The sequence below is a fragment of the Capricornis sumatraensis genome, chromosome 13 (genome assembly GCF_032405125.1).
Source record: "Capricornis sumatraensis isolate serow.1 chromosome 13, serow.2, whole genome shotgun sequence".
NCBI lineage: Eukaryota > Metazoa > Chordata > Mammalia > Artiodactyla > Bovidae > Capricornis > Capricornis sumatraensis.
In genome coordinates this window covers 54,451,266-54,475,434 of record NC_091081.1, presented here as the reverse complement: position 1 = coordinate 54,475,434, position 24,169 = coordinate 54,451,266, and the positions used below count along the sequence as shown (strand labels likewise).

Here is a 24,169-nt window from a genome sequence, read left to right as displayed (position 1 = left end):
GATCACAGTAGTAGATATAATGGTCATCTGAATTAAATTCTCCCATTCCTGTCCACTTTAGTCCACTGATTTCTAAGATGTCGATGTTCACTCTTGCCATCTCCCACTTGAATATGTAGTATTTACGTTGATTCACAGATCTAACACTCCAATTTCCTATACAATACTTTTACCACTTTCAAAAGACTAAGATCATGGCATCTGATCCCATCATGTCATGGCAAATAGATGGGGGAAAAATGGAAACAGTGACAGACTATTTGCTTGGGCTACAAAATCACGGCTGTGACTGCAGACATGAAATTAAAAGACAATTGTGCCTTGGAAGGAAATCTATGACAAACCTAGACAGCATATTAAAAAGCAGAGACATCACTTTGCCAACAAAAGCCAAACTAGTCAAAGTTATGGGCTTTTCCAGTAATCATGTATAGATGTGAAAACTGCACCATAAAGAAGGCTGAGCGCTGAAAAATTGATGCTTTCGAACTGTGGTACTGGAGAAGACTCTTGAAACTCCCTTGGAGAGCAAGGAGATAAAACCAGTCAATTCTAAAGGAAACCAACTCTGAATACTCATTGGAATGACTGATGCTGAAACTGAAGCTCCAATACTTTGGCTCCCTGATACGAAGAGCCAACTCACTGGAAAAGACCTTGATGCTGGGAAAGATTGAGGGCAGAAGAAGAAGGGGGCAAGATGGTTGTATGGTATCACCAACTCAACAGACAGGTGTTTGAGTAAACTCTGGGAGATAGTGAAGGACCAGGAAGCCTGATATGCTGCCATTCATGGGGTTGCAAAGAGTCAGACATGATTGAATGTCTGAACAACAATGCAATATTGTTTTCTATAGCATCTGACTTTACTTTCATCACCAGACATATCTACAACTGAGCATCATTTCCACTTTGGCCCAGTGGCTTCATTCTTTCTGGAGCTATTAAATAACTGCCCTCTGCCCCTCCCCAGTAGCATATTGGACACCTTCTGACTGTGGGCTCATCTTCCCAGTGTCATATCTTTTTGCCTTTTCATACTGTTCATGGGCTCTTGAGGCAAAAATACTGGATTGGTTTGCCATTCCCGTCTCCAGTAGACCATACTTTTGTCAGCACTCTTCACTATGACCCTGTCTTAGGTGACCCTGCATGGCTCATAGCTTCATTGAGTTATGTGAGCCCCTTCACCATGATAAGGCTGTAAAGGGGTAAACGAAGGGGTAAATGCGTATATATTCTTATATAAGTTCCACAGTGTCTTAATTAGAGTTAAATTTTTTTAATTTAAAAATCTGTTTTATTGAAGTCCATTTTATAAACAATTGTAATAAAAATTAATGAAAACTAAGATTGTATAAATTTTCTACTCATGCTGCCTATTGCAAAATTGTTTATGCATGTACTCATAACTACAGTTTTAAAAAATCTCCAAAATTATTTAATAACATTCCAACTTGAGAAATTCCAAAAATCTAAATATAATTTTTATCACACTTTGATTACATAGGAAGAAAAAAAAGCAATTTTCCAGAGAATTTTGTCTTTGTTGCCTCATACATTCACTTTGTCCTACACTTTCTAATCCAAAATCAACCATCATATATATATTTCATAATGTATTTTATAATTATAATATACTGTGGAAACAATTGGATACCTCCCTTAAGTCAAAATTGTATTCAAATGTTTAAGCGTTAAAGTGAAAAAATGTGATAGAGGCCAGAGAAGAGAATCAGAGGGAGAGAAAGTATCTCCAGGATGGAGAAAAATAATTACATGCCTTTAAAAGTTTCATAGAAACATGAAGAGAAAATTTATTTTCAAATCTCTAAATGGAGTTATTTTATGTGATGAAATACTCTTCTCTAGAAGAAACTAAAATCCCTTCTCTATTATAACTTGTTTCTACAATCTTATCTCTATTACAAATATGAAATACTGTAGCTTTTTAATATACAGCATTCAATTTACAGGGAATTTTTACAATCAAAGATAAAGCCAATTTCAAAGGAATAGGTAACCATATTAGGATTCTTCTGCAAGAATGTACTTGTTTCACTCAGATTCTCCAGAGGAAATAAACACATTTCGAATATACAAAGTACCATTCATCATTTTGTTAAAAGTATAAATAATCCACCAGGGGGAAATGTGGAGGCAAAACACCAAAGAGCAATATATGACTCTGGAATGCAAAATTAGCTTGGACAAATTATTAGAAAACATACTGTAAAGAATAATTCTTTGCTCTCCACAGACTGAACAACGTGACAAAGAGAAATTCACGTTTTTTTTTCATCCAATAAAACTCTCCCTCTAGAATAAGTGAAAATATGAGTCAACCTTTCAATAGTACCAGTAAACATGCCTTAATTCTCATTGTTCTTCAGCTTCTGCAAATTATCTTCACATTTTTAGGACTCTAAATGGATATCACATGAATTCAGAGATGGAATGAGACTTTCAAATGTCAGAAAGTCTCAGGTGCTACCCACAAAAACAAAAGCAAAAAAACATGCAAATCACAAAAACCAGCTATTCATTAATGCACACGACTGGTATAATAAACAGCCTCTTAACCACCTCTAAAATCATTTCAGCCTTTGTGTTTGGCCTGTTTGTTCAGTCTGCAGACCCATGTAGACTGTGTGGTATGATATTTTTATCAGAAGCCCTGAAGTTTCTATACCTGAAGACAAAATTAAGTCCCACGGAAGAGAATTTTGATGCAAATTTTGCTAACTCAGGAGTGGATCTGGGAGTCTCAACAGGTCTCGTCTCTTCAAGTAAGAATTTGAAATCTTAGATTGTCTTTAACACTCACATGACTAAGCTCACAATACATCCAGGCTAACTTGGCATGTCTGGGCAAGAAATGGATCATTCTTGTAAATAATTCAAAACAAGATTGTTCCATCTTGTAAACAATCCAAATGGATTGTTCTTGTAAACAGAGGAAACAAATTCTAGAATCTACTTCTTCCTTTATACACCATAGATCACACTTCTAGTTCAAACCCTAATTACTTCGTATTTGCCTTTTTTCCCCTATCATGGTAGTACTTTTAACTTGTTATGAGCTACTCATGCACACAACCCTTATTAGATTTAATATACTTATTTTAATTTCATAAAATAACATAATAAAATATATTTTAACAACTACTTACTTTGGCCAGTTATTATCTTAATACTTTACAAGTATCATTTCAATTAATCCTCATTACAGTTCTATGAGGTGTGCACTATTGTTTTCGTCATTTTAAAGATGAGGCACAAAGAAGTTAAATAATTTGCTCAAAGCCACATAATTTGTAAGTAATGAAGCTAAAATTTGAATCCAGGCAGCCTGACTTCAAAGTGCATGTTCTTAATCATTATGTTCTCTGAAATATTCTCCTTATACAAATATTTTTATTCTACACTTGCCATATTCCTTCCTCAAGAAAAAAGGAGGAAAACAAAAAACAAAAAACAGCTAGCCAATCAATTTAAATGAATACTCCTGACAAGGGCCCAGTTTTTTTCAGCCATCTCCACCATGGTACAATGCTAACCAATGAAAACAAAGGATTTGGTTTCTCTTATAGTGAATTTGTTTTCCTTGACAGCACAAGCCACTTACTTGTGCCATCTTCTTCCTTCAGTCCATGCTTTTTCTGCACCATGCACTTTTCCCTCATCAGGTTCTGCTAAAAGACCATGTGCAGCTGTAATTTGTTTGCAGTTTCCTTACCTGATTCTTTATCTAACAGAACCTCCCCCTGCTAGGCAGAACATGACCTCATGCCGACTAGAGGACAGTGGCTATAGATTTCTTCTACATAACTGGACTTTTGGACTTGATCCTAAAGAGCCAATTTTTCCCTGATATAGTCACTGCTCACTCATTATATCATCCCTTCAAAAAGTAGGGCTCTTTTCTCCTTCAAATATTGCTTGAGACTAATCATAACAGTCAAGGCTACAGTTTTTCCAGTAGTCATGTATGGATGTGAGAGTTGGACTGTGAAGAAGGCTGAGTGCCAAAGAAATGATGCTTTTGAACTGTGGTGTTGGAGAAGACTCTTGAGAGTCCCTTGGACTGCAAGGAGATCCAACCAGTCCATTCTGAAGGAGATCAGCCCTGGGACTTGATGCTAAAGCTGAAACTCCAGTACTTTGGCCACCTCATGAGAAGAGCTGACTCATTGAAAAAGACTTTGATGCTGGGAGGGATTGGGGGCAGGAGGAGAAGGGGATGACAGAGGATGAGATGGCTGGATGGCATCACTGACTCAATGGACGTGAATCTGAGTGAACTCCGGGAGTTGGTGATGGACAGGGAGGCCTGGCGTGCTGCGATTCATGGGCTTGCCAAGAGTTGGACACGACTGAGCGACTGAACTGAACTGAACTGAATCATAACAGTACTTTTAACCTAGACAGCATATCAAAAAGCAGAGATATTACTTTGCCAACAAGGGTCCATCTAGTCAAAGCAATGGTTTATCCAGTGGTCATGTATGGATGTGAGAATTGGACTATAAAGAAAGCTAAGCACTGAAGAATTGATGCTTTTGAACTGCGGCATTGGAGAAAACTCTTGAGAGTCCCTTGGAAAACGAGGAGATCCAACCTGTCCATCCTAAAGGAAATCAGTCCTGAATATTCATTGGAAGGACTGATGCTGAAGCTGAAGCTCCAATACTTTGACCACCTGATGCGAAGAACTGACTCATTTGAAAAGACCCTGATGTGGGAAAGATTGAAGATGGGAGGAGAAGGGGAACACAGAGGATGAGATGATTGGATGGCATCACCAACTCAATGGACATGAGTTTGAGTAAACTCCAGGAGTTGGTGATGACAGGGAGGCCTGGTGTGCTGCAGTCCATGGGGTCGCAGATAGTTGGACACAACTGAACAACTGAACTGAATTGAACTTTTAATCTAAGAAATATCTGCATTTGTTTGTATGGCAACATTTTTTTCATTACACTAACACATTCTATACTCACTCAGTGAGCTCTCCATATACATATGCAGAAGGAAAAGAAGTTAGAAGGAAGAAGTAATAATGGAAGTGGGAGTAGGCTGAGGGCAAGAAATGGCAAATAACATGAATTACTTATTTAAGGTATTGTTTCACTAAGTTGCTTCAGTAGCATCCGACTCTCTGAAACCACATGGACTATAGCCCACCAGGCTCCTCTGTCCGTGGGAATCTTCAGACAAGAATACTGGAGTGGGTTGCCATGCCCACCTTTAGAGGATCTTCCCAACCCAGGGGCTGAACCCACAGCTCTCATGTCTCCTTCACTGGCAGGTGGGCTCTTTACCACTAGCACCACCTGGGAAGCCCTGAGATGGTTATTCAGTCACTCAGTCATGTCCAGTTCTTTGCGACCTCATGGACTGCAGCACATCAGGCTTCCCTGTCCATCACCATCTCCCGGAGCTTGCTCAAACTCATGTACATTGAGTCAGTGATGCTATCCAACCATCTTATCCTCTGTGGTCCCCTTTTCCTCCCACCTTCAATCTTTCCCAGCATCAGGGTCTTTTCTAATGAATCAGCCAGCTCTTCACATCAGGTAACCAAAGTATTGGAGCCTCAGCTTCAGCATCAGTCCTTCCAATAAATATTCAGGATTGATTTCCTTCAGGATCGACTGGTCTGATCTCCTGGCAGTCCAAAGGATTCTCAATAGTCTTCTCCAACACCAAAATTCAAAACCATCATTTCTTCAGTACTCAGCCTTATTTATGGTCCAGCTCTAATAATTTTAAAGCAAATTCTTGTGCCTTTACATTTTTATATCTAAAGTTTAGCTTCCAAAAGACAATTATAACAATTAACTATTTAATTATATCTAGGGCATAGCAGACCAAAATAATATAAACTAGGATAATATGTGTACGAGCAGCCCCACCCATAAGACTTTATCTAATAACCTTGGATTTCAATTTTAAAGCCCAATCTTTTAAGTAAGGATTTATTTTTTATCATTGCTAAAAATGTTATTCCAGGGGGAAAATGAGACGCAAAAAGATAAATGTTAGCAATTAAAGTAGAATCTTCTATCTTATGCTAGATGGTACATTTATAAATCCACAAAGAAAAATATGAATCATCTTTATGACAATTGTTAGAAGAATCATTAGTACTAGTCTTGCACTAAGTAAGGAAATAAATTGCTTTGCTCAAAATTTAATCTATTCCTTTACATATTTGGTAAAGTGAACAACACTTTATATGCTAGAAGGGCAGCTAAGGACACTAAACTTCAAGCAAACAATTAGTATGCTTTACTATTATAAAACATCTAATTGTTAATAGTATAATTAGACTAGATAAAATGTAGAGGCTTGTTTTGATTGACCTGACTTGTCAAATCAAGTCAAAGCCATGAAATAATACTTGATACAGACAAACAATCACAGGCACATGAATCCCATTTCATAACCCATTTCAGTAGGGATTTTGAACAGCATAATAAAGAGAGTAGAATTTTTTTTAATATATATAGCAATAACAATAATCATTTTCACAGCAAGAGTTCCTACTTTTTAAAACCCATGACATCTTATCAACTTTCAACTATACAAGAATTATCTTTTGTTATGTTCCTTATTCACATACTTTCTACTTCTCTCATTAACCAGAACCCTAATAGACATTTACCTAACAATTTACATTATATCTGCGTTTGAAGGAGAGTCAAGTAAAGGAGACAAAAGACAAATCAGTACCTTGTACTCTTGGATAACTGCAAAATATTGATAAAGGAAACAGACACTATTGTTTAAATAAATAGTTTTGAGGGCTACAATGGAGTCAAGTTGTCAGCCTGATGGACCTCTCTAGCAACATGTATCACTATCATTTCTGCATAATTGGCTCCGCTGCATCTGTTCCTGTTTGGTATAATACTACCTCCACAAGTGTCACTTCTTAATTTTTTTTTTTTACCAAAACCTACCCATTAATGTCAATCCTGTGCTTTAAAATGGCGCTCTCCATGCCTACAGAATAATTCTTTATCAATCCAACAATATTCTTAGTAGTTTGACCTTAGAGAGGTTCTAGTCCTTTATCCTGCTTCTCCACCATCTTGTTCTGTTACCCACCTCTATGAGCCTCAATCACTTGGCCTTCTCTTAATTCACTATACTCTTTCACATCATTTTCATCTCTCACAGAGTCTTATGCATTTGTCAATGCCCACTATAAATGTGATCTCCTCTGTGAAATCATTAACTACTATTGAAGGAAGAGGAGGTTGCTTTCTCCTCCATTTTCCAAACAGATATTTATTCATAATTATTATATCATGTATGAAGTTAGGCCATGAATATTTGCTTACATGAGAGGTATTATGGTATACTGACAACAGTTTGGCATCTAGAGTCAGCCTGTTATCTTACTGGGTTTTTATATTAGATTATGTAGTTACGTATTCAGTCCTTGTCTTTTGTTAAATGAACAAGTAATAAAAAACTTTCACTTCTCTTTATATGAAGTGATAACCTATGGATATCCTTCAAATATATAAAATAATTTATTTTTAAATGAAATGAAAAAAAGCACAAGAGTAATTATATGCCTTGGTTTTTTTACATGTTCAATGTTAATCTCTATAAAGAAGGGCTTTCAAATTCCATGTATTGACAGTAATGTCACAGAATTTAAAAGTATAACATGTCATCTCTAATGACTTTTTAAAAGTTTAAGGGTTAATAATGAGTCTTTCATTGACAATCTGAAGTCTCTTTTTAAATATAGTTTTGCTTAGATTTTACACTTTGAATTTTGAATTCAGTCTTTTTTCAAAATCTATGATTTTGAATAAAGGGCAAGAAAAGCTTTAAAACTAATAAAATATGTTATTAGTATAAGAAATACTTGTTATTCCAGGGGAAAATTCCACAAGTGGCACTTTAAATTGAGTAATAAAAGGAGTACTAAGATAAGAAAAGACTAGAGTAAGCAAATGCAAAATAAGCCATGTCCCTGAAAAAAGTGGACTGAAGTGTTCCAGAAAAACTACTACTAATTTAAATATTCAATATTTTTGGTTTCACAGATCCAGATGGTAATATAATCTTTACTCAAATTCTTTTAATATGTCTTTCCTGAACAATTTAGGAAGTTTCTACTGTAGAGAACTGGGGTGGGCAAATCTAACTTGTATGTGCAGGATAAATACACACTTTTCCCATAAATTATATTTGGATGGGGTTACATAATTAAAGCAACATCACTTGAAATAAATAGCAGAAAGCAGATTCTGTATTTTGCAATAATTTTACAGTGACTGAAAAGCTATGAAGATTGGATCATAATCACTGAGACCTTGGGTAGAGCAGATGGATCATTATCTAAGCACACAGGCTGGAACAGCAGAGCTCAAGCATCTTTCGGTCCATGGAGCTTTACAGGCCTTGTTAAGTAAGCAAATGTTCTATATTATTCACAATAAAATGTCCTCACAAACAGCATTATAAACAAGGACAAAATAGATGTGCACTTATATGTATATATTCTTTACATACAACATTGCAACTTTATTCCTTGCAAATCATTTAGAGAAAAACTATATTATAATTCCAGATGGCTGCTTAATTTTATCATGAAATTTATTTCAAAATCTTCAAACATTTTACCACTGATATACTATATTGGCAAAGATATATGTGATTGATTAAAATTGATGTTTATAGCAGGTGGTCAAATTACACAAATCTGCTTTGCTGTGAAGCTGTATTAAAAACACCGCTTATAAAACTAATCTGCCATTTTAAGGAAACAGTTCAAGCCAATCCAGTAGCTGTTGCTTTAAAAAAAAAAAAAAAAAAAGACCATGCCCTACCAATATGCTAATACCCATCTGGGACATAATCCATTAAAATAATCCAAAGATGCCAAATGAAATGATGACTAGACTCTCTCATGTGATGACTGAAAATAAGCTGAAAATATTCTGAAAGCTCTATTTTTCTCACTTATTTTATGTTAAGTTTTATATTATGTTGGAAACTTGTGAGCAAAATGTCATGCTGGCCACAGAAATATCTAAGTTCTCTTGTATTAGGTTCTTGAGTAAGACAGGTGAATGTTTCCCAATACAGCATCTGCCTACTCTGTAGAACCCTACAGTATTTACAAAGATCATATCTAGGGGATAACTAAACTATGCAGATGATAATGACTGGAAAACAAATCACTCATATTGACCATCTCATGTTTGGTAACAGTGTTGATGAGAAAAATCTAGTGACAGGACTGGACAGCAAGCTATGTCATCTACTGGTGGTTAGTAATATGCTGACATCAGCTGTGCCACGAGCACAACCAAGTGGATTATTTTGTTAGAACTCATTACTAAAAATAAAATAAAAGTGAATCAAAAGAAACTAAATCAAATAAATTGGTTTATATTTTAAGAATCATAGATCTGACTTCAAGGAAATACTTAAAAAATCTGGATTCCTATCAGAAACTCGGATTGTTGGGAATAGAAATGGGTGACTTATTTTTGAAATTATTTTTAGTTTAAATAAATTGAATTTTCAAAAAAGAAAAAACTCTAATGACGTAATTTTTAAGTTTTCAAAATTTCATCTCATGGAATTTTTAAAAATCTAGTTAATACATGTATATGCATAGCATTTATATATATAGCTATGTATATATATTATTTTGGTGTATACATTTGAATGTATATTTTTAGATGGAATTTTGGGTTTATCACTCTAGCAAAAGTTAATATTGTCACAACATTTGCTGGTTTAATTTCAAGTCTTTAATGTTACAGAAAAAAAATTGCTATTAGGCTTTGGGAAAGATGGATTGGTTACAGTTCATAGGATACTGAACTACCAAGTTTATTTCCAAATACAAGTTTCTTTATCGTTTATTTGACTAACTCCTTCCACTGCCTGGGCTACCCTGATAGCTCAGTGGGTAAAGAATCCGCCTGCAATCCAGGAGATCCCTATTCAATTCCTGGGTCGGGAAGATCCGCTGGAGAAGGGATAGGCTACCCACTCCAGTATTCTTGGGCTTCCCTGTGGCTTAGCTGGTAAAGAATCTGCCTGCAGTGTTGGAGACCTGGGTTGGATCCCTGGGTTGAAAAGATCCCCTGGAGAACGGAAGGGCTACCCACTCCAATATTCTGGCCTGGAGAATTCCATGGACTATATAGTCCATGGGGTTGCAAAGAGTCTCACATGACTGAGCAACTTTCACTTTCACTTTTCCACTGCCTGTGGGCAACTTCACATAAACTTAAATATGTACAATATTGAGTAGGATTTTCTCTTTAAGGCTAAAAAGTTGTTTTAGTTCTCATCCAAGAACTTGCAACTTTGCTATATCAAAAGAACTGTAGCATTTCTGATCATAGAGTGGGAAATATTTTACACTCATGATATCTTCTTGGGACCTACAGGATGGAGATCCAAACTTTCTATTAGGTATTAAGATTCTTTTTCATTCAGTCATTCAACATTCATTGCACAAAATTATGTCTGTTACTATGCAAGACTATCTACAATATATCCAATTTTAATGACTCCTACTTTATTTTATACCAGATTCATAAACACACACACACACACAGCACTCAACTGGACTGACTTGTCTACTCCCTCAAATACACTCTGCTCCTTCCCATTGTTTGTTGTTTACCACACACCATTTCAGGCAAGGATGACATTAAGCTAAAACACACAGACTCAGAATTCCTGTCTTCAAGAAAAACACAAGTTTCTAACGGTAGAGACTTTCTTTGTTAAACTCTTAAAATCACTCTCTCCATAGTTCTCATTATTTCTCAATTATTACTTATTGGAAGAAAAAATACTTACAATATATAAGATGATAAGAAGCTAATTTAATATGATGCATGGATATCTTTAAATGAGCTCTTCTACATAACAGACCATGGCACTACTACATAAAAATATTTTGAGGGTTTATGCAGCATAATACCCCTTTTGTTAAACTGATAAGAAAAGATACTATACTTGATTTTAGCCAAAAGACCAAAAAGCAATAAATATCACCTAAACAGCAGTTGAAGTAACTGCTCTGAAAATTGCAAAATCCATACATTTTCACTGTCCGTGTTCATGAGATTATTTTTCATTGAAAAGAGTAAAATAGTCTTTAATGCACATTTTAAAAATTCTAAATTTGCTTAATGCCATGAGTAACTGTATAATCCAGCGTCTCTAGTTTTAGGCCAAATTATTTCTCTGTGCTTGTAAAAGTCAAGTCTCTCTGCTATCCCAGCATAATGAGTAACATCTATTAGTTTGGAAAGGGCACAATTGCATATATAATAGTTCAGTTCAGTTCAGTTCAGTTCAGTCGCTCAGTTGTGTCCCACTCTTTGCGACCCCATGAATCGCAGCACACCAGGCCTCCCTGTCTATCACCAACTCCCGGAGTTCACTCAGACTCACATCCACCGAGTCAGTGATGCCATCCAGCCATCTCATCCTCTGTCGTCTCCTTCTCCTCCTGCCCCCAATCCCTCCCAGCATCAAAGTCTTTTCCAATGAGTCACCTCTTCGCATGAGGTGGCCAAAGTACTGGAGTTTCAGCTTTAGCATCATTCCTTCCAAAGAAATGCCAGGACTGATCTCCTTCAGAATGGACTGGTTGGATCTCCTTGCAGTCCAAGGGACTCTCAAGAGTCTTCTCCAACACCATAGTTCAAAAGCATCAACTCTTTGGCGCTCAGCCTTCTTCACAGTAGGCTCTGTTAAACATTCAGTATTCCCTTTGGCAAATGACCAAGAGATCAGTTTATCTGGATACAGAATATCAGATTCTGAAACCCAGCAGTACACTGGAATGGCCATTATTTTTCCAAAGCAAGTCACTTCTCTTTCTTAGCCCATCCATACAGAGCACCCACTGGCCAGTGCTCCTGAACCATATCTTAATCTGCTTACTGGTGCCCATTTCTGAGCCTCAGAAGGCAAGCAGAGAGTGTCAACAGAGATCTGTATCCCTTAAAGTCAAAATTAGAAGAGATTAAGCAGAGTTTAAGAATAAAACCCTTTAAAAGACATATTTCTTTCCCCTTTTTCTTTTGTTAAAAGAGGAATCCATGTAAGTTATGAGTGAGGCAAGAGAGAAGAGGAAAGGAAAAGGATGCCTTCCCCCTAGCCATTTCTCTCAATGGCTGCTGCAAGTGCTTACTTGACCCAGACTCCCCAGTGGCAACCTTATACGATGTTGTATAGCTTTCATGACAAAGTCTCTTAACACCATCCAACTGCAAGACTGAAAACTTAATATAAAAATGTTCCAGAGGGAATGTAGAGTAGGGATGGGTGGGTTCCTGTGTGTGTGACAGGAAAAACAGGTACGGTTATAAACAAAAATTCATGCAGTTTTAGGTTTAAATCCATCTGTGGAACTTCTCTCACATTTCAGTAGGCCATTCTGTTGTTTTAAATCTCTGCCAGCAACTAATTTATAATCAGGATGTGTAAAAGTCAGGATGGCAGTTACCTTTGATGAGAAAGAAGGTACATAGTGTCCGAACAGAGGAGTTTGGGGTACCAGTCATGTTGTGTTTCTTGATTTGGGCGGTTGTTACACCAATATGTTCACTTCATAGGAATTCATCAAGCTTTTCACTTGTGATTTGTGCAGTTTACGTGATGTGTATTTTTTAAGCTTTCTAAAAATAATAAAATTAAATCTGCTACCAAGTTAAAACTCAACAATTTCCCTATTGTCAAATGACTTAGAGCTTTCTCACCTTGACATTTTATTTGCCAATATAGAAAAGGCCTTCACGCTAAGTCCTGAGAAGAGAAACATGATCCAATAACTTGAAAATTAATAAGGAAAATAAGATACCCTGTCCTAGTGTTACAAGTAGTATGTATCATCTAATATAATTAATGTCTAGAGTTATGAATTTATTTCTTGTTCTTTTAACTATCAGAATAGTATTATAATATCCCAGGATCTCATAAAAAGATTCCCCTCCAGGGAGAGGACTCAACTTTGGATATCACAGACCATGACTTTTCAGTGGGGCTATCTTTCTCTTATTCACTTCTTAGTTTAGCAAGAACAAGTGATTAGCATCCATTAGCCCTGCAACATTAGCCCTGCTACACGGAAAGAAGGTAAAAAGACAGCAATTTCTACACTAGCATTTCAACTGGGCAGCCTAGAAAGTAGAAGTGTCACTTTGTTCCTTTCTTTTTGCAACCTTCTGGGCTCTACTAAAGGATGTTGTTAGTGATCTCCCTTTAATAGTATCAGTTTTTCACTGCTATTCCCCACAGAAGAAATTCTAGTTTAAGATAAGCCCACCTTGTTCCCTAACAAAGGAGGGAAATATTTATTATTATGCTATCAGAAAATGAGAAATGACCCACGGTAGCCATTTGTGCAGTGTGCCAGGCTGACTGGCTGGCCACTCATGCCTGCCTTCACTGCCCTCTTCTCAGGTGGTAATGGCAAAAGGAAGTGGATTCTGGGTAGGATACTCACCATTTGAAATATGGAAGCACCCAAGCTCCTCTATTGGTATAGAAATAAAACACATTACCTAGGACTGTTTTAGTTATGAGTAACAGAAAAAGGCAAGTCATGGTGGCTTGTGGGAAAGAAAAGTGAAAGTGAAGTCACTCAGTTGTGTCCGACTCTTTGTGACCCCATGGACTGTAGTCTACCAGGCTCCTCAGTCCATGGAATTTTCCAGGCAAGAGTACTTGGAGTGGGTTGCCATTTCCTTCTCCAGGGGATCTTCTCAACCCAGGGATTGAACCCGGGTCTCCCACACTGCAGGAAGACGCTTTACCACCTGAGCCACCAGGGAAGCCGCTGTGGGAAAGAAAGGGGGTAAGTAATCTATAGGCTTAAGAAACTGAACATTCAATAGGTGCTAGATCCAGAGGCTCAAACTATGTCAATAAGTAGTTCTCTCTATTCTCTCTCAGGTCTGCTTTTTTTTGCATGGACTTCATTTAATCAAGCTTATCCCAGGAAGTAACAAAACAGCTTCTAGCAGCTCCAGGCTACACTTTCTACTTTCAGAAACCACAGTGGAAAGAGCTCCTTCTTTTCAGTAGTTCAATTCTAGGATTGCTCTGCCAAGTATGGTTCTCACCTCACCCCTCAAAGTTTAAGCTCCATAGGCACAGGAACTAAAGTCACTGTTTAGGCCTGGATCACAACCATGTAAGGATCTAGGTAGGTGCTTATCTCTTTCAAAATATAAGCACTAAAACAGGAAGCAGGATAGCTGTCCAAAGGGTGAAAAAAAAGAGAGAGAGAAAGGTAATGGGTTCTAGGTGAGCAAGAGAAATAGATATTCAGTAGTAGGTACATTCAGTAGTAGTATTTTAAAATAAAATGTCAATATCCTAAGGTCAGTAGAAAACACAATATGTCAATTTAAAAAATAAAATAATTACAGCTTTGTTCAGTGTCTTATCCCGGTCTGAACTAAGGTTCCCAGTTCACACTGTCTCTGATGAAGACACTAGCTGCCTCTGTAAGAAGCCTCCTCTGAAGACAAAGTCCCATTTTTCTCTTATTAAACTCCCACTTAAACCCTTTCTCACTCAGCCCATAGTTTTCATCCAACCTTCATTCTACTATTATTCAAAATATTCTCCTTCATTATTTCTTCTAAGCTTTGTCTAAAGCCAAAAGGAGTGCTATGCAGAATATATAGATCTGGGTATACAAGCGTATACTTTAGATGAAATTAAGAAAGAAAATATATACAACGTTTCAAAAGAATAAACACATTCTCTTCCTCCCGGGGTGTATTAGTTAAAATACTAGAATGACATGATAATAACATGGGCTGTTGACATCCTATGCTAACAATATATTAGGAGAGACTTAGAAAAAGCATAATCTTTGAAAATGTATCTAAAAATAGCCTGCCAATCAGATGCTTTCTACAAAGCTTACAAAGGAAAGGTTATCGCCTCTCCTTCACAGAAGATTTTAAAGAACCAAAAGAGAAATGTTTTAGGTTAGTTTGAATGCTATTGGGCCTGGAGTCAGGAAAATAGACTCTCTATATGGCTTCCCAGGCTATAATTCACTGACAGTCAAACTACTCAATGATGGGAACACCTACAAACCAATTGTTACATAAGACATTCAGGAACAGGCTAAGTAAAAAACTTAAAGACAAATTACAGGGTAAAATCCTGGACTGTTAGAAGATGGAGTGTTTTCTCCAATTTTACCTGTTGTTCTTGCTATTTTACTAGTTGTTATGTAGTAGACTCTCTTTGAGGAAAAAAATAATGTTCACTATTAAGTATTATAAAAATAAAATGCTCCATAAAATCTGTATGGTGGTATCCTTATTTCTTTAGGGATCTAGACATTATAAGCTTTTAAACTTTTGTATGGTTTTCTAACATAAATGGCTTTCTAACCTTTTAAAACTTTCATTAAGATCTAGACTTCTTTTTTCCCCTATAATTTTTATATTCATCTTTTTGCCGAATTTCTGTTAATTTTAACTTTTACTTATCAATATTAAAAAAATAATTTTTAGCCTCATTCTCAACTAAGTTTCTATTTCTCAGATTGCAGCTGGATTTTGATTTTCCTAGAAAACAAACTGAGATTAAGGATTTTTCCTCTCCTTTTATTCAAAAGAACTTGGTAAAAAATCCCCAGCCCAGCAACTGTCATCAAATGATTTAAATTATTTCTTTTATTTACTATTAGCTAACATTTTAATTTCCTACTTCATCTGCTTGGGCCACTTTGCAAGCTTTCTTCAAATTATATTGCCCCTTAATTTTATAATATAAAAGCTACTCTGTGCATCAGTGCTCCCATAAGACCGTATTACTTCCTCTACATTATTTCTAATGAGCAATATTGTGAATACTATTCATTTGACTTCCCAACTGTTATGTAAATACTTTGAGGGTAGACACCGTGTCCAACTTGTTCACTGTGGAATACTGAGCTTTGGACATAGTTCCCAATATATTTGGTAGTATATATGCTCAATGAATATAATTTTCCTTTAAGAAATTAATAAATAAATGAATGCATTAATGTATGATTTCAGCATTTGTCATACTGTAGAATCTCAATCATTCATTTAGGAAATGAAAGTGTTCTCTATATATGGAAAACAATTCAATTACCAGTATGTAATATAAATATCATGGATGATATATGGGCAAATGATGGGCCCATATATGGGCAATGATATAATGAGGTGTCTCATCAAGATATTAAAAATAAGAGGAAAAACTGCCACCTGAGAATAACTATAAGCCAATACATAACTGATTCAACTGACAAAGGAAACCAAAAGGAGAGTAACTCCAAAGCTGGCCAGTTTTGACAGGCATCTTGTTGAAAGTACCACTTCTCTGGTGGCTCAGATGGTAACGAATCCGCCTGCAATGCAGGAGACATAAGAGACTCAGGTTTGACACCTGGGTTGAAAAGATCCCCTGGAGAAGGAGACGGCAACCCATTCCAGTACTCTTGCCTGGAGAATTTCATGGACAGAGGAGCCTGGCCGGCTACAGTACATGGGGTCTCAAAGCATTGGACATGACTGAACTACTAACTCTTCTTCTTCTCTTATTGAAAGTATTAATATATCAAAAGATGGGCCATCCTAAGTGAGGATAATTTGGAATGTAATCCTAGAAAATGAAGTGTATCAGAGACAAATACTGGCAGTGTCATCTAGGTATTGTTCAGGAAGAAAATGATGGCTCAGAGATGTGACCTGCCCAGTTCAAGTAGAAATGTCCCTATTGTGCAGATGGGTGCATCAGATTCTCCTTGTCAGATGCCATTAAATATTATACTACATAACTCACTCTCTTGTCCAAGTCAAGTAAGTTCTTAAATTTCCCATACCACACTGGGATATAGTATCCAGAGAGTCCAAGATGGATATGGGGATTGAGCTGCAGTTTTTGAAAATGAAGTAAGTCATTTGAGAGGAAAAACTTCAGGGAATAGGTAAAAAAAAATGTCAAGTCAGATGTCTGAGTAAACTGTCAATTAAAGGGATTAAGGAAACGGGTTTGATCCTGGATCAGGAAGATCCACTGGAGAAGGGCATGGCAACCCACTCCAATATTCTTGACTAGAGAATCCCCATGGACAGAGGCCTGACGGGCTACAGTCTATGGGGTCACAAAGAGTTGGACATGACTGAAATGACAGCACAAGCAAAAATGAAGAATTAAAAAAGAGGCATAAAAGCAGTCTTGAGAAAGAAGAATGGAGCTAGAGGAATCAACCTTCCTGACTTCAGACAATACTACAAAGCTACAGTTATCAAGACAGTATGGTACTGGCACAAAAGCATAAATATAGACCTATGGAACAAGATAGAAACCCCAGAAATAAACCCACGCACCTATGGGTACCTTATTTTTGACAAAGGAGGCAAGAATATACAATGGGGCAAAGACAGTCTCTTAGGTAAGTGGTGCTGGGAAAACTGGACAGCTATGTGCAAAAGAATGAAATTAGAGCACTTCCTAACACCATACACAAAGATAAACTCAAAATGGATTAAAGACCTAAATGTAAGACCAGAAACTATAAAACTCTTAGAGGAAAACATAGGCAGAACACTTGATGAGTACACTTGATGAGAACAATTGTCCTGTGTACTTGAAGATGTGTGTTTTATGTGCGTTTTCAGTGTGTTTCAATATGGGCTCACTGCTTGACACTGATCTGTTCTTGATGTGTGATGAATCAGACATCCTTGCCTGAAATGGCTCTGAACAGACCTGCTATGCTAATGACTGCATGATACGGTGCTGCCCTCTGGGTCAATAGACAGAACATCCTTCTCTGACACCAAGTCTCTGTGTCATTTCCTTTTCACCATAAAAGAAAATGGAGTCTAACTTTTGAAACTTTTTCAGTAAATACTTGTTAACACTGCAAGTATTTACTGAACATTGATGCTTCAATTAACTTTCTCCCTATTCTTTCTGAATCTTCCAACTTAAAATTTCTCAGTGACATAAAATTCACCCCAATACCTCCATGGCCTTCTCTGATGTAATGATATTAGGGGAAGACAATCAGTCATCAGGAGAGGCTGCATGGAGAAGCATTATTAAAGGGAGTTCCTTTTAAAAGATCTAAACCCTGATTGACTTCCCTGGTGGCTCAGATGGTAAAGCATCTGCCTACAATGCAGGAGACCCAGGTTCAATCCCTGGGTTGGGAAGATCTCCTGGAGAAGGAAATGGCAACCCACTCCAGTATTCTTGCCTGGAAAATCCCATGGACAGAGGAGCCTGGTAGGCTACAGTCCATGGGGTCGCAAAGAGTCAGACACGACTGAGCGACTTCACTTTTACTTTCTTTCAAACCCTGATTACATAAGAGGACTACCACAGGTGCTGGTGCATCCATTCTCTTCCAAGATGGCAACCTGCAAGACTAACCACGGTCCAGAAGGAGCCTAATACTGCTGCTGCTGCTGCTAAATCGCTTCAGTCGTGTCCGACTCTGTGTGACCCCATAGACGGCAGCCCACCAGGCTCCCCCATCCCTGGGATTCTCCAGGCAAGAACACTGGAGTGGGTGGCCATTTCCTTCTCCAATGCATGAAAGTGAAAAGTGAAAGTGAAGTCGCTCAGTCGTGTCTGACCCTCAGCGACCCCATGGACTATAGCCTACCAGGCTCCTCCATCCATGGGAATTTCCAGGCAAGAGTACTGGAGTGGGGTGCCATTGCCTTCTCCCTACAGCTATTTAGTTTATCGAGACACCCAACCAGGAGAGTACTTCTGGGAGAGGGTGAGAACAGAGAAGTAGGCTCTCAGTAGGCACTCTTTTTCCTTTCTTTTTATAATTGTGGAAGGAATGCTTAATTTGGTTGAAGTTTGTAGTTGAGCTATGAAAATTTACAAATTAGTTAATGGTCAAAGAAGTCATTCTGCAAGAAAAAGTCATTTGTCACTATATTCCAGTAACCCATTCACCTCAGCTTAGCAAAAGCAATGGAGAAAATTGTCAGAATGTTATTCCCTGTGCTTGATATATTTGTAAGAACTTTCTGATGGAAAGAAAAAACAAAAGCCCAAATCAATATACAATATTCTGTAAATAAACTCCTTGCTTTAGAATCTTGAAGACTTTAACAAAATATGGTAAAAAGAAAAATAACAAAACAATGTTTCCAGTAATGAACTAGTGAAAGATAATTAGAAAATTCTTATTTGTACAGTGATCCACAAAAAGAAGTCACAAAGCTAAAACATAACAGGCAGTTTATCTTTCCTCCAAAATATACCTTTCTTCCCTTCTTCTCATAAGAAAGAAGTTTTAGGGGAAACATTGTGTTCATCCAGATGAATATTGTTTAAATGTTGTTCATGCAACACAGGTCTTTTATGTAAATGTTTTTTGGAAATGTGATAAAATTTTTCTTACAAGAAATTTAACTTAGTTCCAGTTCTAAAAATACCATTTGAAAGTGGAATACAATCTCAAAATTCAAGAGAATAAATTTTTACTAGTTTGATACAGGAAGGAAGAAAAAAAAAACCAATTTCAGTTTCAGCTCAGATAATAATATAAATGAATCTCACTACAATCTTAATTTGAGATCATTTCCACAACACAACTGCTTTAAAAAAAAATCCTATCTTTGCCATCAATCTCCTTAGCTTCTTTATTTCTTCTGTCCTATTAATGCCTATTAATGGAGATAAACATGTAATCAGCCCTGGGGACGTCAATCAAAACTTTTAAAATAATGGAAAGAAGTTAAAGCATATGTGCTTTTTACTTGATTATTTCAGCCCATTTTATTTGTGGCTAATCTTTTCTGTCACATTTACTTTTTCATTTCCATCAGATTCAATACAAATACAGATACAGTATTGGGTTATTCACTGACTCAATGGACATGAGTCTGAGCAAACTCTAGGAGATAGTAGAGCACAGAGAAGCCTGGTGTGCTGTAGCTCATGCGGTCGCAAAGAGCTGGACACAACTTAGCAACTGAACAATAACAAATTGGGTTATTTATATTATGCAAAAAATATAAAAGCTACACAAGTATTTTATTAGTTTCTTTACTAGTGGAAAAGCCATCCAATGACTGTGTGCATTAATATTTATTACCTCCATTTTACAAATGACATAATGGAGACTGCTGCTAAGTCACTTCAGTCGTGTCCAACTCTGTGCGACCCCATAGATGGCAGCCCACCAGGCTCCCCCGTCCCTGGGATTCTTCAGGCAAGAACACTGGAGTGGGTTGCCATTTCCTTCTCCAATGCATGAAAGTGAAAGTGAAAGTGAAAGCAAAGTCGCTCAGTCGTGTCCAACTCTTAGCGACCTCACGGACTGCAGCCTACAAGGCTCCTCCATCCACAGGATTTTCCAGGCAAGAGTACTGGAGTGGGGTGCCACTAATAAAAAAATTATTTTGCCCAATACATATCTAAGCCTCTATGATTTCAAAATATTGCCACTGTGTTTGAGATTCTAAAGTAAAACAATAAAAAGTTTGAATGCTTTTAAAGCGTGAGAGGCTATTCTAACAATATTGTTAAAATAACTTAAAATTTCACTTTTCTCAAAAACTGCACCCCCTTTTAGGTATCATCTCAGCTGCTATATTTCTTCCTTAACACTCCTCCCTTTCTTTTCATAATGATTTATATTTTGTTTCACTTTCTGTAATGGTATATTTTCAAAAACTTATTTTTATCCATTCTAATCTTTCCTTTCTACTTGAACATACTTCATCCCCAGAAGCCAAATTTCTACCCACTATAATTTACATACCTTACCACTTGGTTAGACTTGACCCTGTTTGTCACAAATTTTAAGAGGCCACAGATAATATTCATGTTGTGTTGCTCTGTAGCCAAGATAAAACATAGTTCAGAACTTCTTTAAGTTTGCTATGTGCAGTTTATGATGGTGTAGTACTGTATACACATAACCAAAAGTCAATAGAAAGTTAATGGAAAGCAAATACCATAGGGAGAATCAGGCACTATACTTAATGTACTTATAGAGCAAGAAAGAAAACATTTCAAGGAAAGGGATAAAAGCAAGTTTGGAAAGTTGAAGAAAAAATGGATCACTTGTTTTATATGATGCTTACCTTTCTTTAGTGAATCTATAACTTGGCCTTAGATTCAGTATGCTTTCACTTTCTCATCCTATGAAAAAAATGTCTGTTTGGAACACCTTGAGGGAAAGACCAGATTAAGATGATTCACCAGAGTATGCAAGGAGGTTTATATATCTTCTCATTCTTGTAATTCTAAGAAATGAACTCTCAAAGGCTTGAGTAGCTCCCAAAAGACAGATGTAATAAACAGCTAAAATAGAAAAAGCCAAGCTCTAAGTTGCTCCAGCCACTGATACCTCTATTTAGGGAGGTAGAATAACTCCAGCCTCCTGAATATTTCTATTGGCCAAAATGCTGCCCTTTAGAAAATTAAGAATTGGGTTATAATAGAAAATGCAATTTATAATTTTAATATGAATTGTTCATAAGCATTTCCTGAACACATCATTTATGTTCCATGTGTACCTAGCTTAGTGTTGCATATCTCAATTATTCATTCAATGATTTATAAAAGAGGAGACTATAGCACAGTGGTTATAACTATAGGCTCTGGAGTAAGACAGAGCTTGATTCAAAACTGCCCTTAGCCTTCAGCTATAAAAGTCTAATTCATAAGATTGTGTGAGAACAAAAAAAAAAAAAAGAATATAGAGTATTTAACCAATTAGTTTGTGCACAGTTTGTGAAAATAATGTAATCCAATGTTATTTCTATCTGATAGTGTATATTAAGCTTACTGTTATCAATCACTGTAACAAATTACCACAAATTTAGTGACTTAAGTCATGCTGATTTATTATCTTAGAGTTCTGGAGGTCAGGAGTTTGAAATGGATCTCAGTAGCCTGAAATCTAGGTGTCAGCAAGGCTGCATTACATCTGAGGCTCGAGGGGAGAATCTGTTTTCTAGCTTTGCCAGCTTCTGGAGGCTGCCTGCATTCCTTGGCCCATGGCCCTCTTTCACTTTCAGAGCCAGGAATAGTCTGGCGAGTTTCTCACATCAAATCACTCTGACTCTAATCCTTCTGCTTTCCTCTTCCATATTTAAGGGTCTTTATGGTTACTTTGTACCTATCCTGAAAATACAGGATAATTTCCTTATTCTAAACTCAGCTGATTTGCAGCCTTGATTCTATTTGCAACCTCTTTCCCCCTTGCCATGAAATAATTATGCCAACAATTTATTCATAGATTTGAGGATTAGCAGGTGACTGTCATGTGGGGGGAGGTAATTTTTCTGCTTACCACATACTGAGTGGTTTTTAAATGTTATTTATTAGCCATAGCATTTTTTAAACTTAGGCATAATAGGAAAAGACTGACATTTACAAGATCCTTTTTCAAAATAATACAGTGATATTAGATAACAACAAAGTCAATACACTGTAAATGTATTGTTCATTAAGCTAAACATATTTTATGATTATTTTTATAAATTTAAAATTTCTGTGAGCAATAATCATATCCACTTTTAAACTATAGAAATGTAGAAGTATGTGATGATAAATGAATTCTCACTAGGAAATTTAATTTGTTATAATTTAAAGAAGCAACAATATATGTTATTCATGAACAAATATTTTAACTAACCTTTAAGATTAAACCCTTGAGCTTGAAATGAAAAGGAGATACAAGAGGCATAAAAGAACTATGCCAGGACTTCTCTGGTGGCCCAGTAAATATGCTTGCAATCAGGGGACACAGGTTTGATTCCTGGTCTGGGAACTAAGATCACACATGCCACAGGGCAACTAATGAGGCCACAGTCCAAAACAAGAGAAGCTCACGTGCTGGAACTAGAGAAGCCTGGGCACCGCCATGAAGAGTCTGCGTGCTGGGACGAAGATCCAGCAAAAAAAAAAAAAAAAAGAACAATGCATCCTAGAATTGTCTATCTGATCTGTAAGATAAGCCATCATTTCTCAAACCAGTAAGTAGCTTGTGAATCAGTTCATATTTAAGTACGTTAAGTCTTTCAAAAATACTTCCAGAGTGAGATCAATGTGGACTAGGCGTCAGGGACAAAGCAGGATTTTTGATCAGCTACTTAACAATTTGAACTCATTGTTTTCCCTTAAAGCTGGTAAATATTATGGACTCACATCTCTTGCCCATCCCTGACTCTGAAATACAATTCTAAGCTTTCATTGACCCTCTGAAGCCTATATACAAACACCAAATATGTCCATAGGCTTGGTGAAAAAGGTCTGTTCTGTTAGAGAATCAGATATGATTAGATTGATCAGCAAAAGAATAGGTTTTCAAGGACAAAGGAAACAGCCAGAAATGGCCAAGCACCTCCTATACAATCTGGCACAAAATTCATGCTAAAATCTGGTAAATGTTCCTACCTTCTTTCTCCTCCCAGTGACTGAAGGTTTGGAGAAAGGTCTGAGCAATGTCAGTTGGGTAGAAGAAAGAAAATAAGTCTCACTGACACAGAATAAGGAAATATATATAACCAATGTAAAGTTGATTTGATAGTTAAAGCCTTTCCACTTACAGTAGTAAATTTCTTAGGTAGGATAATTCTTTGCATTCACTGCATCCCGCTGACAAAGCTAGACAATGTATATTATGCTCTGCATTTTAAGTCACAAGACTAACACTTATTTCAGGAAGAAAATTAATGTCAAAGGCATAAAAAAAATGAACTCGGAAATTTAAACCCATGCACTTTTACATTTATCCATTTTTTTATTACAAGTAATTATAAACTGATTTTCCTTCATTCCATGGGCCTATTGGAACAAGTCTGCCAGTTTAATATTTGGCTTAGAAAATATATGCAGAAACAGTTTATTTCAGCTCCTTAAAGAATCAGTTCATGTATCCAGACTTGGTCAAGTCCCTTCTCTTAATGGTTCTCTTGAATAGCACTCACAGTAACAGTGAGGTAAATGTGTAATTATTTAATGTTTTTTTCTTCCCTCCCCAAAGAATATAAGTTCCATATGGAAAGGGTGGTGTCTGCCTTGGTTTCTGCTAGGTGTCCAGTGCCTTCTGCTGCTATAGCTGTCCTGCGAAAAAATTAATGAATAACTCCTTTTCCTTGAGATTCATCTTAGA

The 24,169-nt window shown here is 36.7% G+C and overlaps 1 non-coding gene and 1 pseudogene across 1 annotated transcript; one reads left to right on the top strand and one right to left on the bottom strand.

Moving 5' to 3' along the window:
• Nucleotides 1-10,909: 10,909 nt before the first annotated feature.
• LOC138090000 (U2 spliceosomal RNA) lies at nucleotides 10,910-11,046 on the bottom strand (annotated as a pseudogene).
• Nucleotides 11,047-18,158: 7,112 nt separating this feature from the next.
• On the top strand, nucleotides 18,159-18,230 carry TRNAC-ACA (transfer RNA cysteine (anticodon ACA)). The gene has a single exon. It is a non-coding gene; the product is annotated as a tRNA-Cys (tRNA).
• The last annotated feature ends 5,939 nt before the right edge of the window (nucleotides 18,231-24,169 follow it).